The sequence below is a fragment of the Stegodyphus dumicola genome, chromosome 9 (assembly GCF_044657685.1).
Source record: "Stegodyphus dumicola isolate Sdum_Otavi_A_Nest chromosome 9, ASM4465768v1".
NCBI lineage: Eukaryota > Metazoa > Arthropoda > Arachnida > Araneae > Eresidae > Stegodyphus > Stegodyphus dumicola.
Window position 1 is genome coordinate 155,410,625 of NC_140776.1, and position 24,044 is coordinate 155,434,668.

Here is a 24,044-nt window from a genome sequence, read left to right on the forward strand (position 1 = left end):
AATTTTATATATAGGACTACTGTAACATGTAGATGTGCACCTCGTAATTTGGTTGCAATCGGCTGCACCAAACGTATGTAAATATATTTATATATATATCCACTCTGTTACCCGGCTCAGTGATCTCAGTTTCTTTACTCTTATTGGTTTGTAAATTGTATATTTTTTGCTTTAAAAATGATTGAATTATGTTTTTCTTGTCTTCCGGTTAAGGTTTTTATGCCTTTAGTAAACCTGTATGCAATATTTTTAGAATTTTAAAGTTGTTTATGTGCCACTAAGCCTAATAATTGCTTGTTTACAAGCCATTGCTTGTTTACATTTGAAACAGCAGAGTAGTTGATTTGTTGCCAATTTAGAGAAACGTAACTTCACAACAACAAAGATAACGCCTTCATTTATTATTGCGAATTAAATCATGCTTAATCCTTTCTGGAATTTTTTTCAATGAAATAAGTGTTTAAGATTTACTTAATTTTTAATAATTAGTAATTTAATTTTTAATAACTAGTAATTTTTAATACAGATATTTTGAGTTTTTATGTATTTTTGCCTTATCGCGAAGTGAGAACTGAATTAATTCAATGAGAAATACTCAATCGTCTGTGAAAACTGTTTCTTTTTTGTTTTGTTTGCTTAATTTCTTTTATACATAGTTCTAGCTTTATTATAGTATTTGAATAAAACATATGGCAACGATTAGATAATTCTTTAAATGATATAAATTTTGTGCATTCTGAGTTATAATATAAACGAAATATAATACTGTTAAGCGAACCTAGCGCCAGAGTGTTGCTATGTTAAACAAATAGATTGAATTTTAAAGAATGCATTTATTCTGCCGTGGTTTGTGCGCTGTCGGCGAAGTAGATTTAATTAAATCCAATAAGTTTAAACGAAATGCAAGAAAAATGCGTATAATTTAATATTCCGTACAAGGAAGTCATGCGGTGTACACATCAAATTTTTTAATTTGTTTTCCTGTTTTTTATGTTTTCACTTAGTTTAAATTGTAAAGCGATTTTATGTTTATTAGTGTGTATTTCGCTTAATTTTAAATCTCTCGCCACTTAGTCTTTATATATTAAATACATTATGTTTTAGCTCTTTTAATTCCGAGACTTCTATTTAGTAGTCTGAAATTTTTTTGTTTTTGTCACTTATGCTCACTTGTCCGACAGGAACATCAGTCCAAACCCACGAAACTCCTAGTGACAAGGAGCGCTCATGATACGCCTGCCGTTGGCAACAGGCTTGAACACCTTACAAAACATCCATGCCTTCTCCGGGATTCGATGCCGGGCCCTTTTGCACGGCAGTCAGCGATGCTAACCACTATACCGGTTGGGCAGCTTCTATGAAATTGTAATGATAGCTAAAGTTATAGATACTAGAGATACGGGCAGAAGACCCATTCCGGGTTTCAGCGCAGCAAGAGGACTACATTTAGCGAATTTTCTCCAGGTAGACGATACTTTGGAAGTTTAAGGGGGATGCGTTTTTGAAATTCTTGGAGCAAGTTTTCTTGAAGCTTCTGAAAGTGCATTTCCTTGCCTTTAGTAATCTCGTAAATAAGGTGCTATAAGCGTCTATGAGTTATTTGGATTGAGGCTGTTTATTTGCTCTACACTGCTGAAATGTTTTTCTCGATGATCATTGGGTTGGACATTGCTCTGCAAGCGATTTTGGTTTCCTGAGATATACCATGCCAATAACAATTTAGCTGTATCTGTGTTTTCTCCCTTTGGCTACTTTTGGCTGTATATGTTGCCAGTAAGAGCTCTTATTTTTGTCAGTTTAATCTGGCGTTGTTCTTTAAGGAGATGGCTACAAACCCTTAGCGGACAGCAATATATTAGAAATTAAATGCATCTTAAATTTATGACCAAAAATAAAATAAATATATACATTGTTAAGAAGTGTTCTTATTCCTTAAAATTCCTTCAAGCAGTTATATTTTGAAAGATAAACATCTTAGGTCCCTTCAAAAGACAGCACTTTGGAAATTAGTTATTAATGAGGCTTCGGGAAATTAAAATTAAAGGTCTGAGGCCTCACATAACAGCAATGCATGGTATATTTCGTGAATGATAAGTGGTTTGGAAATGTAACGTAACATAATATTCCAAAATTTTGCGAAAACTCTGCAAAAGGTTTTTTGAAACGATTGTAGGATTCCTCACAGTGTAATGCTGAGTTACTCTTGAACGTAAAGAATCTTAAGAACTGATAAGCGAATAATCACTTGAGTGCGTGTGATAGGAAACAACAAGATAGAAGGGTAAAATAACCATTTATTAGTCCAATTAAGGTTTAACAAAACTCCGTGTTGGAGTGTACAACAAAGCCGACACCTGGGCTTTGAGCTTAAAAGACTAATAATAATACTAAACTAATCTTAACTAAAGAGATATAGCCGAAGCTATCAAAAATTTTAACAGAGTTGGCCCCTTAACGTTACTAGACAGCAAAGCTATCAATGGCCTAAAGTACAGCCGACCGTAATAATAGCTTACGAGAGAATAGCCTAAAAAGGGAGGCGGACTCGTGTAGCCAGAATACCTGGTATCTGTCTCCTAACACCGAGAACTTCGCGATTAAATAGTGCTCTTCCTCATTATGTATTCAGACATGATTCTAAAACTACGTTCTGGCCGGAAGTAGTAAGTTGAAGTTAAGAATCGACAGGAAAGGAACTTTAACTCAAAATTTAACTGTTAATAAAATTAACATAATTCTTACACGGCAATAATAATATTAACTAATTTCGATACGATCAAGCGTAGGAGCAAGAGACAAGCATTTGCACGATCAAAACGATCAAAACAGGTTTGGAATACAGATATGAGAGTAAAGTGATATTCAGTACTCGTAAAAACTTCAAAAACAATTTCAATGTTACTGTGGCTTACATTCTGCGGATGTGGAAGTTTAAATTTGATTCTGGCATTTAATTCCTTAAGGAATCACTTTAAAAGACAAAAATACATCCACAAAATATTGAATAGTGAGTGAAACCGGTTGCAATGCTTGTAAATTATTATTTCCCTGAAATTGACGGAGGATTTAGATTAGTCCTGTTGAAAAAGAGGCAGGACAAAACCTCACTAGAAAATAATCTTATTTTTAAAGTAAGGCCCATTTGTGCACACCATTTCAAATTTCGCTCGTGGGTAAGAATAAGTGCGCACGCTGACTCCCAGCATTCTCTGCGTAGTATCTGTCTCCGCATGCACTTACGACATCACTGAGCCTGAATGGTTAAGAAAAATTTCATCATCATCGCATCGCACAGCGAATGACTGAGCTCAAAGAGGCAGTTTGTTTTTAGCTCAGTTCGTTGTCCGTAAGTATGGTTTCCTTTCTAAGCAATTTGATTATGTCTACATTGAATTGGGCAGACAGGGAAGCTGCTTACCCTAGCTTAGCGCAATCTTCGCAAATTAATAATGCAGAACGTGAAAAAGCCTACAAAGCTTCTGTTGAACGACTAAACGAACTTAATGATAGCATTCTTGAAATTCAAAAAGAACAACCGACCACCCCAACTAGTATTCGTACGTTAGAGATGCTGCATAAAGAACAATCTTGCACAGCTAACAATTTTCCCCGCCAATAGCCCAAAACAAAACATCGAATAAATTGATATTCTTGATAAAGCTAATGCTCCAGTTACGAAACACGATACGACGGAAAAACAACACGAGACTCTACAAAAGAAGGATGCAGACTGGAAACTTGTTAAAAGATCAAAGCGTGCACGAAAGGATAGTGGGTCCTCAGTAGAACCCCAAACATTAAGCACCAGCTACAAATTCTAAGTACCTAACAATAATGAATACCTAGATAACGAAATGGATGCCGATAATTCAGGATCTCCCGCATTTCTGAAGAATAAGTATATACGTGATCAGCGAAGAGAAACATAGCCGCTAGTTAATACACAAAATGCATTACTTCAATAAGCATATTAAATAAAATTTAAAAGTTACTGAATTAGAAAGTAAACTGGGAAGTGGCAACCTCAAAATTCAACTGTTTAGCACAAAAGATTTTTGATTCGTGCAAGAAAGATACTTTAGAGAAAGAAAAAATCCCTTTTCACACTTTCCTACTGAACAGTGATAAGAATCTCACAGCAACCATCAAAGGCTTAACACAGATACCCCAGGTGAGGAAATCAAACTTGAAATAGAAAATCACAATATTTCTGTCTTATTGTACCATCAGCTTCAAAGTATGAGAGACGTCGTTTCTACCTTACTACCGGTCTTTTATATCGAGATACTAAAACTGCTATAGGCAAAAATGTTTTCCATATCCTATATTTCAGACATGAAAGTTGAAATTGTGGGATACAAGAGTAGGTCTGGGCCAGTGCAATGATTCCAGCGCCAGCGTTATGGACACAGTCAATGCACATCTTTTGACATCGCTAAATGTGTACGATGCCTTGAAAGTCATAATGCCCTATAAAAGGGAAAACAGATATACCTGTGAGATGTGTCCTATGCGCTGGTTCCCATGCAACAAAGTAAAAGACATCAAGCAGAAGTCTATCTTTAAAAATGAGTTTCCTAAATTTACCGAACATACTCCTACATATTCTAACCACTAGCTCAAAAACATACGCAGATGCATTAAACTTAAAGAAAGACACTCTCCAACAAGAAAAGTCAAAAATAACCAACACAGAAAATTTAGAGGAATTTTATCTTCAAATTAAAAGACTTATACAATAAATTTATCAGTCTGAATAACAACAGCGATAAAATAACATTTGCCTTGCAAACACTTCAGCTCTTCATTTAAAAGTTTATTCACCATCCTTACTTAGGGCTACGTAGCCGAGCGGGATAAGACGTGGTTTTGTTTTCTGCATAGAGATCGTGAGTTCGACTCCAGGCGAAACCCGATAAAAATAACTACGACTTACACATGTTCTCTTTTCGTCTTTTTACCTTATGTTTTACGTACATTGTGAATTTTTATCTCACGTTTCTTCAAGTATTTAACTAAGAATTTATTTCCGAACTTTTGATATCTCAACCATACAATCTCTGTGTGTCCTGATTGCCCCTTCGTGTAACGTGACTGCTTATTCAGTGTTATTGTTTATTTTAAGATATTGCTTGCCATAATTGCTTATTCAAGACATTGTTTTCCATAATTGCTGTTCACGCTAAAGTCTACCCGTTTTTTTAGAAATCACGAATTTTACTTTTAGAGGCTACTTTAACATGTGATATACAAAAGTAAGAGCCAGCAGGCTAAAGGCTTCTTATATGACTGATGATCCGTAATCCGTTAAGAAAATCAAGTGTTCTGCCAGCAGTTAAATTAGGCTGATCACCCGGTTCTTAACAGCAAGAAACATGAAAGCTATGAATACTCATCGACGAAGTTTTTGAAGTGTATAGTTAAAGTTCAATGAGTGACAGAAAAGTGCGAAAATGAATGAAATTGTACAGGAAAGTTAGTGGAAATATCCACGGTGAATCGGGTTGTAATCGGCCACCTGTTACTGGCGATTTGGTGCGGACAGTTATGACCTAAATTCATGCAAACAAGAGGTTAAAGAAAATATTGTACTGAAATCAAAATCTCTCATGAAGAAGTAGTTAACATCTGTCTATCATCACTGATGGCATAGTTGTATAAGAGAGTATCCCAAACTCGTTGTTCTTTATGATAAATGTGTAAACCCAATGTGTAAAATGTCTACAAAAGTGCAGAATTATTTAGATTCAGAAAATTATTATTTTTTGGGAAAATATAAATTTGTTTAGTTTTTATTGCAAAGCAGATCTTACAAAAAATTACCCTTGTACATTATGTAAAAATGCCCATTCAAATATGATTTCCAGTTCAAAAAAAAAAAAAGGTCTATACTAAAAGAGAACTCATTCACACTGACTATGAAATATAGTATGTTCCAGAGCATGCTTGAAAACAATATCATTTTATGAAGCCAGAAGATAGAACTGTAACTTAGGAATCTCATAACTTTTTATTTGAAACTGGTAAAAGAATTTGTAGCATTGATGAAAAATGAAGGAATTTCGACTCAGATAGCGGAATGGAAACAAATAACGCTTTCAGAAAGACATTTTGATTGAAAGTTACATCTGCAGCGAGAGCAATTTTCTTGTTTACACTGAATTTTCTACGTGAAAACATAGTTTCCGTAATAAATTCGTTCAAAAATATCGCATATTTGAGTTCATATATCTTGATACCGCACTAGATAGAAACTACACTAGTTTCAGCATTGTTAATTTTTATTATTTCAGAAATAGAATTATTTAGAATCTCTGGCCGTTTTACATAAAAACACGTGATTTTAGAACATGCAATAATTCTATGCATGATTAAAAAAATCTGTACAAAAATTAATTATTTAAGATTCAAAACCTTTTAATAAATTTGAAAATTAAATTAATAAATTAAAATCTTGGAGAAAACATAAATTTTTAAATGAAATCACAAGCTAATATTTTTATTTCCTTTTGAAATAACTTTATCTTTCAGTGAAAAACTCATCTAATATTACCATAATCAACAGCAAACTTAAAAAATTAATATAGTATCGCACGAACTTAACACAAAATAAACGAAATGCGTAGATACAGTTGTTATTATGTAGCTAAAGTAATCCTTCCAACATGTAATTACTTTGCTCAGCTTAAAAGAGGGAAATAGAATTTTGCATTATTTATTACGATCCTTATACAGAAGATTCTTTACAGAAAAATCTGCATTTTGATATGTCATAAAAAGCAACTATATACATCTACATTCAAAAAATAAATCAGCATTATCATTAGATGTTATTTAGCATTAAATAAAAGTTTTGAATAGATCATAATAAGAAAAAAAAATAAAAATATTTTTATACACCTTAAATATTTTATCACTTTTAAATTACCTTTTGACATTTCAAATCAGTTGTGTTTTATTGCCAGCTGTTATTTGTTTTTCTCCTAACGTTTTCATCTGAACTATTTTTAATTGTATATACCTCCCAATAGTGAGCAATTCAGTATTATTTCGCATAATTTACTGAAAAATGAATATCTTGTTTACTACAAAAAAGTATTTATTTTGTGTACGTAGTTTTATTTTGAAAGAGGAACTTTTAAATCATGAACGCCTTTGCGATATAGTTATTGCAATCGTGCTATTCTTTGATTCAAAAGAAAAATAGAGAAATAATTTAAGAAAGTCATTGGGGGGTATTAGCTATTATTTTCGTTTTAAACCGTTTGTTATATTCAGTGAAATAGATGGGGAAATATATGAAGCATTAATACTGTTTAACATAACAAACGGTTGAAAAATATAAGCTTCAAAACTCATGCAGAAAAATAATTGTTTAATAATAACAAATTTCTCAATATTTATAAAAATTGTTTGTTACGTAAAGAATAAATTAAATTATTTTGTTGCAAATAATGCAATTTTTGACAACATTTTATCTTACTTTAGCTCAGCATATTTATCAAGCTACTTTATAATTAAAATGAATATAAATTTCAAGTTTGAAATATCTATTACAAGAGAAATGTATTTCTTTCTGCCGCTCTCATGAGGCATGACGAAAGCGTTTAATTTTAAAATTAAAATGTAAATTTCCTTCTATAAAATTAATTTTTGCGCAATTAAGTTTGTTAAATATAACCACACTATTTTTTTTTACTTTTATTAATTTACTGCACTGTTTTAAAAATAAAAATATTAGACTATCAGTAAATGACTTCAAAATGGACATTTTCATTTTTGATTACACAAATTAATATAAGGGACGTCCATATATTACTTTGGTACACGTGATCAGCAAACTATTCATAAAAGTGCAGTATTTCAATACTTTTATAATATGCATTAAGTAAGCATTGACGCTGATCACTTTCAAAGATTGAAATATCATAACTGGAATTAACAAGAGAATTAAAATTCACAATAATCACATTATACAGTAAACAATGCCACGGAGAAAAATAGTTTCGCAGTTAAATATTTGTAAATCTATTATAAATTATCTCAAATAGAAAATATTATTAAAATTTAGTAATACTGAAGAAACAAATTACGGACATTGAAAGACGCAAATTAAAATTAACATGTAAAGTCAGTGTTAAAGTGCTTAGTAAAAGTTATCTTTTCTTATCGAATAAAAAATTGCATAAGCACATTATGTAGTAAAAATGTCTTCAGGAACAATAAGAAGGCATGCAGTGAGTTACACAGGATGTCTCAAAAGGTCGTTGACAAATTTAACATGCTAGTCTGTTATTACACAAACAAAATTTAAGTTGGAACGTCTGTTAGAATTTGTGAATGGGGACGGCTATAAGGCAATGTTCGCAAGCGTAGAAGAGTAAAAATAAAGGCTGACGAAAAGGTATTAATAAATATGACTTTTATTAAAGAACTTAGTTAAATCATAGAAGATGTTCAAAGTTACTTCCATTCGTCAAATTGCACGCTTCACAATGTCGGCCCGTGGATTCACGGAACCGTTGAAAATGGACAAGGTGTGTCACGGACACGTGCCGCCGCTTCCGTGATCTTGGCTATAAGATCCATGGGTTGATTCAGGAGAATTCCTGTTAAACACTGGCTAGGATCTGCGCCTAGGCAGTCTCAACCACGGCACTTCCCAGGACTAGAGCCCGAGTTTATGCTCAGGTTGTTTCAGGCTTGGCAGGGACCGTACTGGTACTGTCGTCTCTGTTCCTCTGGCTCTGGTGGAGCTACATTGTACGTAGATTTGACCTTTTCGACGGGGGTTTGGCCCTCAGAGTCCCAGTGATGGGGACTGATAGGGTAAGGCAAGGCACCGAAACGAATTTATTCGATGCTGAGGGAGTGGTGCCCCAAGGAAAGGATCTCACAGAGACCCATTTTTGTATTACGTTCCAACGTTTTCATCCTCTTTCTGAGGCTATGTATAAAGCCAGGCAGAGGCTGTGGGGTCTGCGCCGCCGTTGAAGGTCTCTGGAGTTTGAGTATCTCAACTCCGATAAGGCTAGTATCAGGACGGGGATCCTTCTCTAGCGTCCTGTCCGACGTTACGATCATCTTGAACTTCATGTATTCCCACAGACATAAATCCAGGGGAGTTAGATCGAGGGATCGCTTCGCCATGCAACTGGTCCGCATCTGCGTCCAGCGTGCAAGATATGTCCTGTCGAGACATTCCTACATAGTGCTGCTAAAATGTGCAGGCGCTCCATCATGCTGAGACCAAATGTTTCAGCTTGTAGCATCTGCAACGTCAACCATTAGATCCAGCAATACTCTTTCTACAAAATGTCCCAGGTATGATTTATAAGTTTAAGATCAGGAGATCCGACTGGCCACTCTAAGCGGCGAATATCCTCATTCCCAGGTAGGAATAATATATATGTCACATCATTTTACTTTTTCGGACTAAAAAGAAAATAAATGAATTGGAAACAGTAAAAATGATGGAAATGACAATGCTCCATTTTGAATTATCGTAGATTCGAAAATGAGAGATGCTTACTTTGTAGCTAAGAGAAGACGATGCCAATTTATTAATATCTCATTGTAATTTTCACATGCAATATTTTGCTTTGTGTACTATTTCTATGCCTATTTAGCTCGAATAGGCTCATATGTCGAAATTTTATGCGAAGTTTTATGGTTGATATGAAACTAAGAGGCTTGAACTAAGAGAGTATGATTGACATTGAAAACTCACAGGTACTTTACCATACAGATTTTAGAAGGCAATGTTGTCTGCTCTTATCTAACAGTACAATAAATGATTTTGGATAACGTCAGTAATATGAGATTTACCTTTATCTTTTTGTAGAAGAGACCGCTTTCAGTTTATAAGGTATTTTCTCCCTCTTTTCGTAACCTTCGTGATGTAATTGGAAGCATACTCGACGCGTATTCGAGAGGTCTACGGTTTGAATCTCAGCTAGCACATTTTTCACGTCCCCTGCTTAAAAGAAACCTAATGACTCTACAGTGGCACCATAACTAAAAGGTGGTGAACAATAATTCGTAACTGCCAGAATTTAGCAACTGGGACCCCTAATCCCCAAATTGTGAGTCGCCGTTTATAAAGGAGAGTATATGAGGTATTTTCTCCCTCCTTTCCGCATGCATTCGTGGTGTAATTGGAAGCATGCTCGACGGGTAATCGAAAGGTCCCGGGTTTGGGCCTCGGGGAAGGCACTGCACATTTTCCCCGTCTCCAGCATAAAAAAATCTAACGATTCTACAAGCTTCATAATGACGAATACTTTGAAACGTCATTAATTTACTCCAGGTTTTCAAGGTACAGGTTGGAATTAAAAAATGACCATTTGGAATGCAGCCACAGTGCATCATCTCTTTGAAATTTTACAAAACGTAAAGCATCACCCTGCAGAAATGTTTGACGAGAGGGTCAAAATGTTTACGCGAGTTCAAGCACTCCTTATGTATTTAAAGGTTACAAAAATAAATTTATTTCTCAACACAGGTAAGAAGTCTGCCAATGAGTAAAACCGAAAAACAGGCATGATTTCATTTCATATGCCTAAGGTTACTTCTATTCCAAGTTTCTTTTGCATTTCGGCTTGATAATTTGTTAAATTTGGCATCATTTCATGAACTAAGAGAAGGCAGCTTTTGTTGACCTTATCATGAGAGCTAGGGTAATCTATAGGTAGGTTATCAGGTTCAGTGTTCCGCCTTACTTGCTTTGGGAACATTCAAAGACCTCACTCGGAACAGAGAGCTTACTAAAGCTATGTTCAATAAATGTGGGAAGTAGACAAGATACACAGGAAGAGTATACGAAACCCTTTGGTATTCACTCTTTACAATGATTTCCGGACTTAGGAATACAGAGACCAACCACTTGTGGTCTGAACGTAAGAATATAAAAATATTAACTAAACTCTAACTTAACTTTGGAATAATAAACAAGGGAATACACTGACCCGCTACTTGGGGTCAAAACGTAAAAGTATAAAGATAAAACTAAACTCTAATTTAACTTTAGAATAATAAACGTGGAAGATTGGCCGTATATTAACAGGAATTCGTATGTAGTACAGAGCACTTTTAACAGTACAATACGTTTAAAATTATTAAGAGGATTAAACCTCTGGCCTGGAAGGCAACCAGCAACCGAGTAAAACTGCCAAGGCAAGCGGCCTGCTTCTACTAACTCCTTCCTCTCTCTTTTGCTTGGCAAAAAGCCACAACTTAAGTACTTGGCGTTCGCCAACAAATTTGCATAAATAAGTTAAAGCTTTTAATTCTGGCCGGAAGTAGAAAATAAGAAGTGATAGTAAAGATTTAAAATAAAATAAACGTTAGTAAAACTTAAGATCCTTACAAGGTGACTAGTTAGGGTAATCTATAGGTAGGTGACTAAATGAGCTAGGGTAAGGTGACGAGCTAGGGTAATGTATGAGATGCCCATTATGCCCTGATTATCCTCCCAAAGTACTTGGTGTTGGATTGTCTAAGGTTCGTGATCTATCTAAGATGGTTAGCGAGGCTCTTGTCATTTAGGCGAAAATGTTTGAACCACTTCAAGACAAATGTATGTTGTTAGGAATTAGTTCAAACTCGTGTAGAAAAGGCTCCTTAAATACGAGGCTTTGACTATTTACATTTATAAACAGTTGAAAGAAATGATGTATTAAAATTATGATTATTAGTTAAAAAGGATTCTAAATATAAAGAGTTTAAGATTTATAAATCGTTGACGGAATGAAGCAATTAAAAAAGGATTCAGAGAAAACAAACTATTAATTTACAATAAAAAGGTAAAGAATTTAATTCGTGCCTGAGCACCGTTTATCACCTGAAATGTTCGTAAACCGAAACGATTTCCTCCATACGAACTGATGGAAAACGTATTAATTCATTCCTGAACCACGGATGTTTGCTTATTTAAAATTTATTGCAGTGCCTAGTGTTGAAGGTTATATCGCAAAACCAGTGGATTAATCTAAGACATTAAGGAGACTCATACACCTTAAAACTAGCAAGACCTTCGAATATGTGACTGTTGCAAGAATAGAGGTAACTTATTTATTTTAAAAGCAATTACTTCCAACTTTTTACAGCTGACTACATAACATAGCTGCTTTCTGAAATAGTCATCAGAAAGTTTGTGTTGCCAAAAATATTTTAATAATTTAATCCGCTTTATGACAAAATCTTTCGTCATGTTTCCACCTTGCGCGCACAGTTTAAAACATTCTGTTGCATAATTTAATTCCATATTTAATATATAACTTTTATAACATTTGGAAACTACTGTGAACCTAAAATTCTAAAAATTTTATGTTAAATCTTTATTTTATTTTGAGTTGAGTTTATAAAATGTATTTTGTTAAAAAAATCTGTAAGGTTTTCGTCCATAAATTTTTTCAATATTAAAATATTCATCAGATTTTTGGTTCAGTTAGAAAGTAGTGCCCATATAAAGAATTCCATCCAATTTCAAGGATGTACCATTAGCCATTTTTAAAATATCATGCGCGCAAGGTGGAAATATAGAGAAATATTTTGTCACAAAGAAGATTAAATTACAAAAATATTTGTGGCAATACAAACTTTCTGGTTACTAGTTTCCAAAGCAGCTATATTACGTAGTCAGCTGTAAAAGGTTGGAAGTAATTGCTTTTAAAATAAATAAAATATCCCAATTCTTGCAACAGTCGCATATTCAAAGATCATAAGGGGTTTAAGGTGTATGTAATTAATGTAATACAATGTAAGACAAATTAATGTAAGACAAAAAAAATAAACACAGTATTAAGCAGATAAAATAGACGAAAATATAGTTTAATTTACTGCACTCGTACGGAGGAAATTGGGCGGTATAATAGAAAGTGATGAAGAGAAGAAATACAATAGATATCATCGTTTGAAGATGATCTTCTTTGATGAAATGAAATAGCGATCTTTCTGGGTCATCAGATAATGATCTGCCATTTTCTTCATTTCTTCGTCTCTCAATAGTGGCACTTGAACCTGCTTCAGTCTCATGGTGTCTCCGCTTCACTCAAAGGTATCCCAATATGATTTTTATTGTATATGTTTTAAAAGACTTCTAAGATAAGATAAGGCATTATAATTGGAAAAGCTTATGCCAGACTTTGATAGCGTTTTGCCACAGTGATATTACAAGAAAATTTTCTCTTTACCACGTTTTTTGCACAAATGTCACCAATCGCAGAACTAGATTCACCTTTTCTTCCTTCCTTTTTTTTTCCGAAAATACTACGCCCACAATCGCTTTTTTGTCATTTCAGAAGCTGCTCTAGTGATTGTGTTGTTCAGCTTACTTTTACGGTTTTCTAGTGATTTCTACATGTAAATATTAAGTCCACGATTTTACCCAGAGACAAAATATTCCAAATAACAAAAATATTCTAAATGTCCTCGAAGTATCTGCCTTCAATATAATATGGCCAATAGTTTCCTCCTGCTGAATTCATAGTCCTTAAGCTGCCAGGCTTTCATAATGAAAGAAGCAAAGGAAAATATCAAGTTAGTTTTTACAGAAACCCCTAAACCTTAATGAAATGCATTCCGCAAGAGAAGAAGGTGAAGAATGTCCTTGTTTGTTCACTTTAGCTATATTTAAGTCACGTTTATCGGCATGTATGTCATTTAGCGTCAAAGATTGTCTAAGGAACTTTTGAAAATCATTTGTTGCTGACTCGAGCGTTTTAAACTTAAACTAAATTCGGCGGCACAAACAGCCCTTAGCGAGCCATGGTCGGAAGTGTTCTGATATCTGCTTTCTAGACCGTGGGCTCCGGGGTGCTTATGTATCTTATTCTGGAAAAGTGGTCAGCTTGTCGTAGGGCGTCCGGTGTTTAGCCCCCATGCGAACTAGGTAGTCATTTGAAAGTAAACTTCTCTTTCGACAGTCTGAGCGATAACCTATTCCTGTTTGGCTTTCAAGTCTGTTTACAAAGTGAAGGACGGTAACCCATTTTCTTGGAACCGCAGTTCCGAGAAATGTTTATTTTGACATGGTGTTCCGGCAACACATAGAGTGTGTGATAGGGGTTCTAGCTATACAATAATTTACGGAATCTATGATTACATCAGATTGTATCTTATACAGCACTTGTATCGCTTTACCTCCGTGCCAATTTAATTATTCTGTTTGTCGAAGTTCTTCAGTAGCACCTCTGCGATGCCCGCAGCCGGCGAAGTTCCTTTACTTGTCATTTGGTTCTGGTTTTGAAGCTTATAAATACTCAAAGGGTTATTTTTAAGGCGAAAGGCACAATTTTAACACAGAAAGGGAGAGGAAAAGTGACAGGGCATTAATAGCAAGGAAAAGTTTAAAAATTAGAAAAAAGTGCATAAAAGGATTAAACGTTAATAAAGGCTTAGAAAATCTGAAAGCATTCAGAATTTAACTGTCGCCCTAAAGGACATTACAAAGTTTAATACGGTTTATTATTGGAAATTATCAACTGAGACAAGTCAAATGTTATGTATAATACTAGACGAATATACATATAGACTAACATGGGAACGGTATTAACTTCTGTACATTTATGAAGTGAAAAAATGTACAATGTAATTCTGTAAAAATATTTATAATGTTTTCAATGAGATAAATCATTAATTAAATCATTTTTATTTAAATCCATCAGATGGAAAGTAAAAAAAAGTTTTAACTTTCTTGACTATGTGACAGATTGACTTTGAAAGTTAAGTATCTCATATTTTGCTGAATGGCAGACTTCAATGAAAAGTGAAACCACGCATTTACACTAGTTGTGAGGAACGCTAATTCTTCCCCACATAGATTTGGTCGACTAGACCACGTGCTGTCTCCACTTACCCTTTAAATGGACATGATATTATGAATTACTGCATCTATCCATGCATTTCTTCGTGGCATAAATGGTAGCATGTAGTCTAGTAATTCGGAAATTCGGCGAATTGTATAACCTTCACCTAGTCTTTCTTTCTTTAAAAAGCAAGAAAAAGTAATGCAAAATTCGTTCAGATGATTTAATACAAAACCGACACAGTATAAAATATTAGTTGTAAATTTTTGTAGACTATTATTAGTTCTCTTAATATGGTGGGATTCAGAATTTTGCATTTCTGGAAAAACTTATGGCAAGTAGAAAGTATTTCATCATGTATGGAATCGATCTTCATTTCTTTAAGTATTTGCTTGTTCTGAACATACCACTGGGCCTTCAATATCATTCTTAGTAATTTAATTTGAAAAACTTCTAATTTTTTAGGATAGGTTTTAGCAACAGTGCTCCAAACAGGAATACCGTATGGATATAGCATACGTTTTGTTCTTATGTGAAGTTCCGAGTTTCTACGTAGGAGATTATAAAGGGCCCCTGCGTTAGCTTTTCGTAATGCATTCATAGTCTGTTCTTGAAACAATAGTTGTTCGTCAAAGAGCACATCTAGGTATTTACTAGAACTGTTAAGTGGTATTTGCACATTATTAATATGAATATCAATGGCGAACGGAGTATTCTTTCTATATATCTTCTAAAAATAGCAACGTTATCAAGTTCAATATTCTGTCTTACTCTCTTCGGGAACATGCAAGGACCTGACTCGGAACAGAGAGCTTACTAATACTATGTTCAATAACTGTGGGAAGTAGACAGAATACACAAGAAGGGTATACAAAACCCTTTATTTTTCTCTATTTACAATAAATTCCGTACTTCGGAATACAAAGACCCACTACTTGTGGTCTAAACTTAAAAATATAAAAATAAAACTAAACTCTTAACTTTGAAATAATAAACGTGGAAGATTGGCCTTATATTAACAGGAAGCCGTATGTAGTACAGAGAACTGTGAACACTACAATACGTTTAAAGTTATCAAGAGGATTAAACCTCTGGCCTGGAAGGCAACCAGCAACTGAGTAAAACTTCTAAGGTAAGCGGCCTGCTTCGACTAACTGCTTCCTCTCTCTCGTTTGGCAAAAAGCCACAACTTAAATACTTGGCGTTCGCCAGACAAACTTTGCATAAATACGTTAACGCTTATAATTCTGGCCGGAAGTAGAAAATAAGAAGTGATAGTAAAGATTTAAAATAAAATAAACGTTAGTAAAATTTAAGATCCTTACAACGTTACACTTATTTGGGTATAATTTAATTCTCCAGATCTTGAACCAATGATCAGTGATATTAACTGAGAACTTAAGTTTGTCAACAGCGAGGTGCGGTTTTAAAGACTTCATAAGAACGAGAGTATCATCAGCATATTTAGCGATTTTTGCATTTATTGGCTGCGGCATGTCATTTATAAAGATGTTAAATAGGATTGGCGCTAAAATGCTTCCTTGGGGGACGTCACACTTAATGACCTTTCTATTGGAGAGAGATTTTCCAATTCGAAATTGAAATGCACAATTTTTTAAATCGGAGTATATTAATTTAATGAGATTGATAGAGAGAAGTGCTTTTGGCATTTTGAAGAGAAGGCTGGAGTGCCATACTCCGTCGAATGCCTTTTCTGTGTCTAAAAAGCATGCAGCAATAGCAATTTTCTTAATAAAAGCGTCAGCAATAAATTCAGTCACATTAATGAGTTACTGTGTAGTACTATGTCCTTGGCGAAATTTATATTGATCGGAGATGATGATATTATTCTTTTTTAAGTGATTAATTTGTCAAATTTGAATAATATTTTCGAAAATATTACCAATGCAGGGAAGCAGGCTTATTGGGCGGTAACTGGTGGTTTCTTTTGGAATTTTACCTGGTTTAAGGAAGTTTATGACTATATCATGCTTCCATTGATGTGGGGAATAATTTAAACGAATGCAGTCATTAAAGAGATTTGTTAATAATACGATGTAACGTCAGTGAAGTTCTCTGATAGATTTATTGCAGATTGAATCGTATCCTTGTGCTTTTCTGATCCTGAGATTCTTAATGACGTTCTGTACTTCTCTAGAGGAGGTAGGTAATAAATGATTCACGTCAGTTGCGATGAATTAAACTCTCGTTGAACTCCTGGACTTCTTGTTCAGTTTCAGGATCGAAGTTGGGATTAGGAGTAAAGGTGTTTTCAAGGTGCTGAGCTAAAACTTCAGATATTTCCTGTTCAGAATAAACGAGTCCACTAGGGGTATTGAGAGGGCCGATTGCGATCCACAAATGGCTTTTTAAGACTTCTGGCAATTTTCCAAATAAGGGTAGGTTAATATTCTATATTATCTAGGAGTTCTCCCCATTTGCTTGATCTATAATCACTGAGTAATTTAGAGATTTCTCGAACTTTTTGATTAAGAAGTCTTTTTAATCCGGGGTGTCCAGTATTTCTTCATTGTTTTGCCAATCTATTCTTATCTTTGATTTTTTCTTGAATTTAACCTGGAAGTGAATTTTGAGAGCGATCTTCTTTAATGATAGTAGCTTTTCGTAGAGCATTTTGAATTCTGGAGTTGACTTTATGGATTTCAATTTCGATATCAGAAATTTTAGCAAGATTAGGGTAAGTATTTGGAATTTAAATAACAGTATTAAATTTCTCCCAGTTAATAGTACGTTTGAAATTTTGTTCATTTTATTCAAAGCTATTTAGGATGAATTTATCGGGTAAGTTATCAGATGACATTTTCTGTAGGACTTCAAGATAAGGAGTTTGAATAATATTTTTAGTGATAACAATGTCGAGAACTTCCGAAGAGCCTGTGTAGTGAAATCATGTAGGAGTTTCCGACCAAGTACTTTAAGATTATTGTGAAGAGCATAATTATCAAGGACAGTGCCATTTTGGTTCTACGTGAATTCCAAGACGGATGTTTATAATTTAGATCTTCAGCCATAAGTAACGGGAGATCTGTGTGAGTTAAGCAGTTTGTCGGTAATTTGGCTTCCTGGGGTCTGTCGGAGATAAATAAAGATAAATAAATAAACGGAGATAAATAAATAAGGATCACCAGATCTGCTATAGATGTTAACCGCGGTGCACGTATTTCTAGATATCTCATATAAAGTTGATTTGAGATAATTTTTAAGCATAATGAGGGTACCTCTACCTTTGTTATCTAGAGGATCATTGCGATAGATTTTATATCCAGCAATTTTAAAACGATCACAGCGGCGTAAATGAGTTTCATTTGTAGGGTTTATATTTATTTTAACTAACATTTATTTTAAGCTATCTTTCCTGTCAAGCCTTTACTTTCCCCTAGAATTGCCAATGCCAGAGTATGTAAATCGTAGTAGAACGCGCGGAGTATTCAAATTTTAAACAGAAGTAATTGAGTTTAAATAGAAGGGAAGCGAGATTGTAAGTGTGCTTCTTGAATCACGAGCGTGAAGGTTGCTTGTTAGAAAGTTTAAGAACCGCGCGTTTCGGTCTGTGTGCCTATTTCGACAGTTCGTTGAATCTTTCAAATTCTTAATCAGAAAGTTTGCTGAATCTCAGCTGTATCTTAGAACGCGGTTAAGTTAGTTACGATTATAGAGCCTCGTAGGTAGTGACTTCGTTATTTATTCATCCTGTCATTTATTTTTAGTTGCATTTTTGTCTATTTTGTTCAACTGCAAAGTTTGCTGAATCTCAGCTGTATCTTAGAACGCGGTTAAGTTAGTTACGATTATAGAGCCTCGTAGGTAGTGACTTCGTTATTTATTCATCCTGTCATTTATTTTTAGTTGCATTTTTGTCTATTTTGTTCAACTGCCGGGTCGGCGTAAATTGTGAACGTCAAGTGAACGCAACTGTGATTTCTAAAGTGAAATAAAAAGGGAGTTAAACCCTTCTTAAGAGTTTGTTAATTGAAGCAGTGTCGTAATTTGAACAATTATGACACTGCTTTGGTCCTGGCATTGGTTTAAATTGTTCAACAAAAAAGCAATTCCTGTGAGATGTGTTAGATTAAATATTTGATTGTCTTTTTCACTTCGAGCTACTTCCACTAAGATGAGCGGTAAAGGTTTAATTTCGTCATCCGTCTCCTTAGCAATTTGTTTTATTGATTTAACAGGTATACCTTTTCTATCAGGGCTTCTTCAATTTCAGCAACCTGGAGTGCGAATTGGGAGCTTTTATTACTTCACGAATAGGTTTATCTTGTGCTAGAGGAAAGGTATGGTAAGAGCGTTGAAAGGTTTTTCGTCTAGTAGAGCAGTAACTTAACGATAGCAATCAGGAGCGACTTTTCTAAATGCAGTTTTATCTCCAACACGCGCGACTGTTGCCACTCGGAAAAATGAGTGTGAAAATATGTTTTTTCAGAGTTTTTAATTAATATCTCGGTTGATTAAAGTCGTACGAAAATGAGAATAATCGAAATGACTTCCCACGAATTTTTGGAATTGGGACTTATGTATTTAATATTTGGCAATGCTATTTTTATTTCATTGTAAAACGTAGAAATATTTTATTAACAAACTTTACGATTTGAAAGCAAGCAGTGGGAAAACTTCCCACTGCAGCAGCAGCAGTGGCAGAATAAAGCAGATTTTTACCTCCAGAGTGCAAGACTGTTGCCACTCGAAAAAAATGAGGGTGAGAGTTAGCTTTTTAAGCGTTATTAATAAATATCTTTGATTTTAGCCATTTTGTTTTGGGAAAAGTTGGACGTCGACATTTCCCAAGACCTAGAAAAGAATTGTAGAATGTTTGGCGAGGATAGGTATAGTAGTGACTGAGTTATTAACGAACAAACAAACAAACTGTTTTCTTTATATACATAGATAAGACAAAATATCCGCATCAATTTCGCTAAAAGTTATCTGGTATGAAGTATGATTTATATAGATATGAATATATATATATATATATATATATATGTGTGTGTGTGTGTGTGTGTGTGACGTACCAGCTTTAGTCGTAGCTTAAATTATCAGACGATAAGTTTAAAAAAAAAACAAGATCCATTTATTATTATTCAGGAGAAATAGCAGTTACAAAATCAGATATTCGCAGTAAATAATGCGAATTACTAATAACTTTTTGTATGAAGTTTACTGCATCGTGACATTTAAGAAAAAGCCCCCGATTTTCCTTTGCGAGTCCTTTTATAGCCTCTTGAAAGTCCAAGAAATGACGTCAGGCTCGTCAGCCAATCCAGTTCGCTTTAAATATTTCCCCAACATTCTATAACTGTACGTGTAGAAAAGGCGGAAAAAACAACTTGACTACGGGGCTGTGGATTTAAATCCACGTACTTTCAAATAAGAGAACGTCGCCATTAAAAATGAAAAGAACATACAATTAGAAACTTAAGTGTATTCTTGACTATGGAATTTTATTATTACAAATATATAAATCATAATTAATATTATATATACATTTTTATATGTAATAGATATATATACACATGTATATATAATAGAATATTTATAGAATTCTTAAGAGTATATATATACTCTTAATATATACTCTTAAGAATCTTAATAGTTGTCTTTATCTACAGAATGATTTCGTATGGATTTTATAACAAAGAAAAGTTTGATTTTATGATAGGGTAAGTACAGACATTTTTTTTCAACTTGACTTTAACTCAGAATTGTATTTGTGACTTCAAAGTTTATCTAAATTTCTAATTTTACATAAAGGATAAAAAATAATTTAATATTTCTCGACATATAATGATTGTAAATAACATGATGGCTTCTAAGGACTCGAAATTTTAAATTAATTCAATTCACTTTTATAAGACGATATTAAAATATTTGCTATTCTGCCGGTCATCTGCATAGTATCTTACGGAAAGTAATGTCATTTTTCATAAAACTGAATTTATTTTGGTAGAAAAACTTCATGCTTCAGTGATCTAAGATGATTAAGTATTGAACAGAAGGAAACAGTTTGGAAAATATAGACATGTACTGCTCTTCATATCATACTATAAACTATACTTATTTAGTAGTTAGTTTTTAGTAATTTAATTTAAAACGTTGGATATTTAAATCAATATTTAACGTAAGAGGTTTTTTTTATTTTGCTGCTTACTCCTTGTTGATATTAGTTATCATCCCGCATATACTGGAACTAAATTAAAAAAAAGGTTTTTCAAACCTTCCATTCTCCGAAAGTTGAGTTTTTAATTTTACTAGAAAATTTAATTTAAGAGCTCCTATAAGTAAAACAAAAAATAGCGGATTTAGAGACGAGATGGAAAATACATTTTTACTTTTAGTCTTGTATTTACATTTATAATGAAAGACGACATTTAGCTTTCTATTTCAGATTCAATTTTTTTTTTTTTTTTACTGAAACTCTAAATTAAATCGCTTTCCTCATGTTCCTTTTGTTTTCATTACAGATCACCTGAGACGTAAGCTAATTTATTCTGTTTGATTGCAAGTTAGGATATTTCTTTAAACTTTTTATTTTAGAGAAATATAATATTTTATAATGAGTTAAATAATGATTTTGAAAAAACAACAGCATTCAATTAGATTATGACGTTTTCATTATCTATATAACGTTTACAAACAGCTTTCTTAAGATATATCAAAAATAATTCCAAGGTATGTGCAGATAATAGATGTATCAAATTATAAAAGATTTGATATTTGAATCAATCCATTATCCCTTGCTCATGAGGAATGTATACTGTCATTTAGGAGGATATCTGCAAGAATTAATTTATAGGTCCTTGTGGCAATTGAGGAACGAACAGAAATAGTTATTAGACAATTTGAGACATCTCCATTTGATACAATCTCTGAGTAAAAATCAAAATTATGGTTATTAAAATTTCTCTCACATGCATTTATCAGTGACACAGATCATCAGATCATGTGCAGCAAAATCTGGCCGCGCTACAGTCTCATGAAAGAAAGAACGTATAAAGTCGTTACAAGGTTGAGGTATCTACAACAAAAGGTCAGGCGTTTTGGTGAGCGGAAAGCTGGAATATTTCAGGCGAGCATGCTGTATAGTAGAAGGATGTATCAGTTCAATAATGAGGAACTGATCGATATGCGTTACGTTTATGAGGCAATACATAGAAATGAATCCCATGTAAAGAGAAAACTTCTTAAACAGACGTCTGCCGAGTCATCCATTGTTTGGACCATTGCACCGCAGATTAAGAGAGGCTTAGCTTTCTAAGTGCAACCCCAATGGTCGTCAATACACTACATGCACACCTGCCGTAGAGGTAGCTGTGTCACGGGAAACTGAAAGGAAGCTCTGAAAAAATAACAAAACAATCGAACGTAACTTCGAAATATCCAAGCTCAACCTTACCTTAATCTGTGGTGCAATTGCCCATACAATGGATGTCTTGTCAGAAGTTTGTTCGGAAAGGGCTATCGATAGATATGTCTTGTGGCCTGTCTATTTCCATTCATAGCTCCATAAATATAATGCGCGACGCATTCTTTCTCCTGCAGCGTCCTTGCTTTAAATGATCTCTCTTTCCGCTCTTCAATACACCTATGAACATCTCATTCCCAGTGCACTGGCGACAGTTTCTAACGCAACGTCTTACGCAAAATTTGTTCGCCATAGTCTGATACACCAGGAAATAAGGATTTGTAAAAGAACTTTGGAACACTCTGTGTACTCAGAAAGCCTCCTCTTTGCAGAGAACATTCGCGGACCGTGTTTCTACTTAAAGTCCTACAAGGCAGACAACGTAGCGAATGACCAGAATTCAATCATTTCTATTCCTATATTTGAGAAGTTGGGAAGGTTATTTTTATGGAACTCAGTGAAACTGGCAAACCTCTAGCCAGAGTTTTAGCAACTCCTTAAAAGAGGCCTTCCCTTTACAGAACTCCTTTCTCGGTCCTCAAAGGAATCCAGAAAAGAAAATTTTACCTTATAATCGCTTTTCGCCTACAGGTGATCTAAATCTTTTTTCTGTGATTCATTTTTCCATATATTTTTATTCGGTGATACATGCATGCTAATTGCATAATTATGTAGTTTTAGTCCCTCTGCTTCTACCGTACATGTATTGAGAAACTTTGTCTTCCCGTCTCGTCCTGTAAATCATTATTTCAACTGCTTTCTTTCATTGCTGCATTTTCTCCATACATTGCATATACGCGTTCGCAGCCTGCTTCCCCAAAGAGATGTAAATATTGTTTATTGAAACTGTATTATAATTTCCTATGAACTAATTCTTGGGTAGAAGTTATTTAGGGGGACTATAATCACATTCTTTAAGACGGCCATTTTCACAGAAGACTAAAACTGTCTCAAACTATAAATTATCGGCTTAGAGAGCCTTAATGTTAGTATATTATTCACGTGTGAGATAGTACTGAATAACTAATTAATTAGCAATACATACTGGGAGCAAATGTAAGCAAGTTAGTTCGAAAAAAATTAAATACACAAAAATTGATAAACCTTTCTGGAACATTAGGCATAATAAGTACAATTCAGGTTAAAAATTGTTTTGACTTTAAATATATAAATAATAACTGAAATCGATTCATATTATTCCCATATCAAATATTTTGATTTTAAATTCAGAATAACTCTTTAATAATGTTGCCACAGCAGTTCTGTAACTGAAAAAAAAAAAAAAAAAAAAAAAAAAAAAAACCTAAATTTACAGCTTAAGCTTTTTCATTCTTTATTTGTCTTGTATTACTGTGACATATTTCTGAAGCTCTTTATGCCTCACAATGAAAGGGGAGAAAAATCTGCTTCTTAACTTTTCAGATATCTAAGATATTTCAGCAGTTTCTTTAGATTCTCCCTCTCTTGATATAAAGGCATTACTTTGTGAAGCGTTAACGACTTTATAACGTAATCTACATATGAACATGCATATTCCATTAATCATAACGCACTTACAAGATCTCTAAATGAATGGAGAAGAGCTCGATAGAACTGCATCACATCTCTGCTTATATAATATAAGGAAGACATTAAATGCTTTCCCTCAAAGTGTCAAGTGCTATATTTTGAATGTTCGATCGCAAATTACTGTAACGTTACAAAGTGCTAGAAAGAGAAAATTTAACCAAACCAGGAAATAAAAGCTGAGAACTTTAAAATGCTTTCTGAACATCGAAATGTACAACGATTTATAAGTCAACTATAGCTCT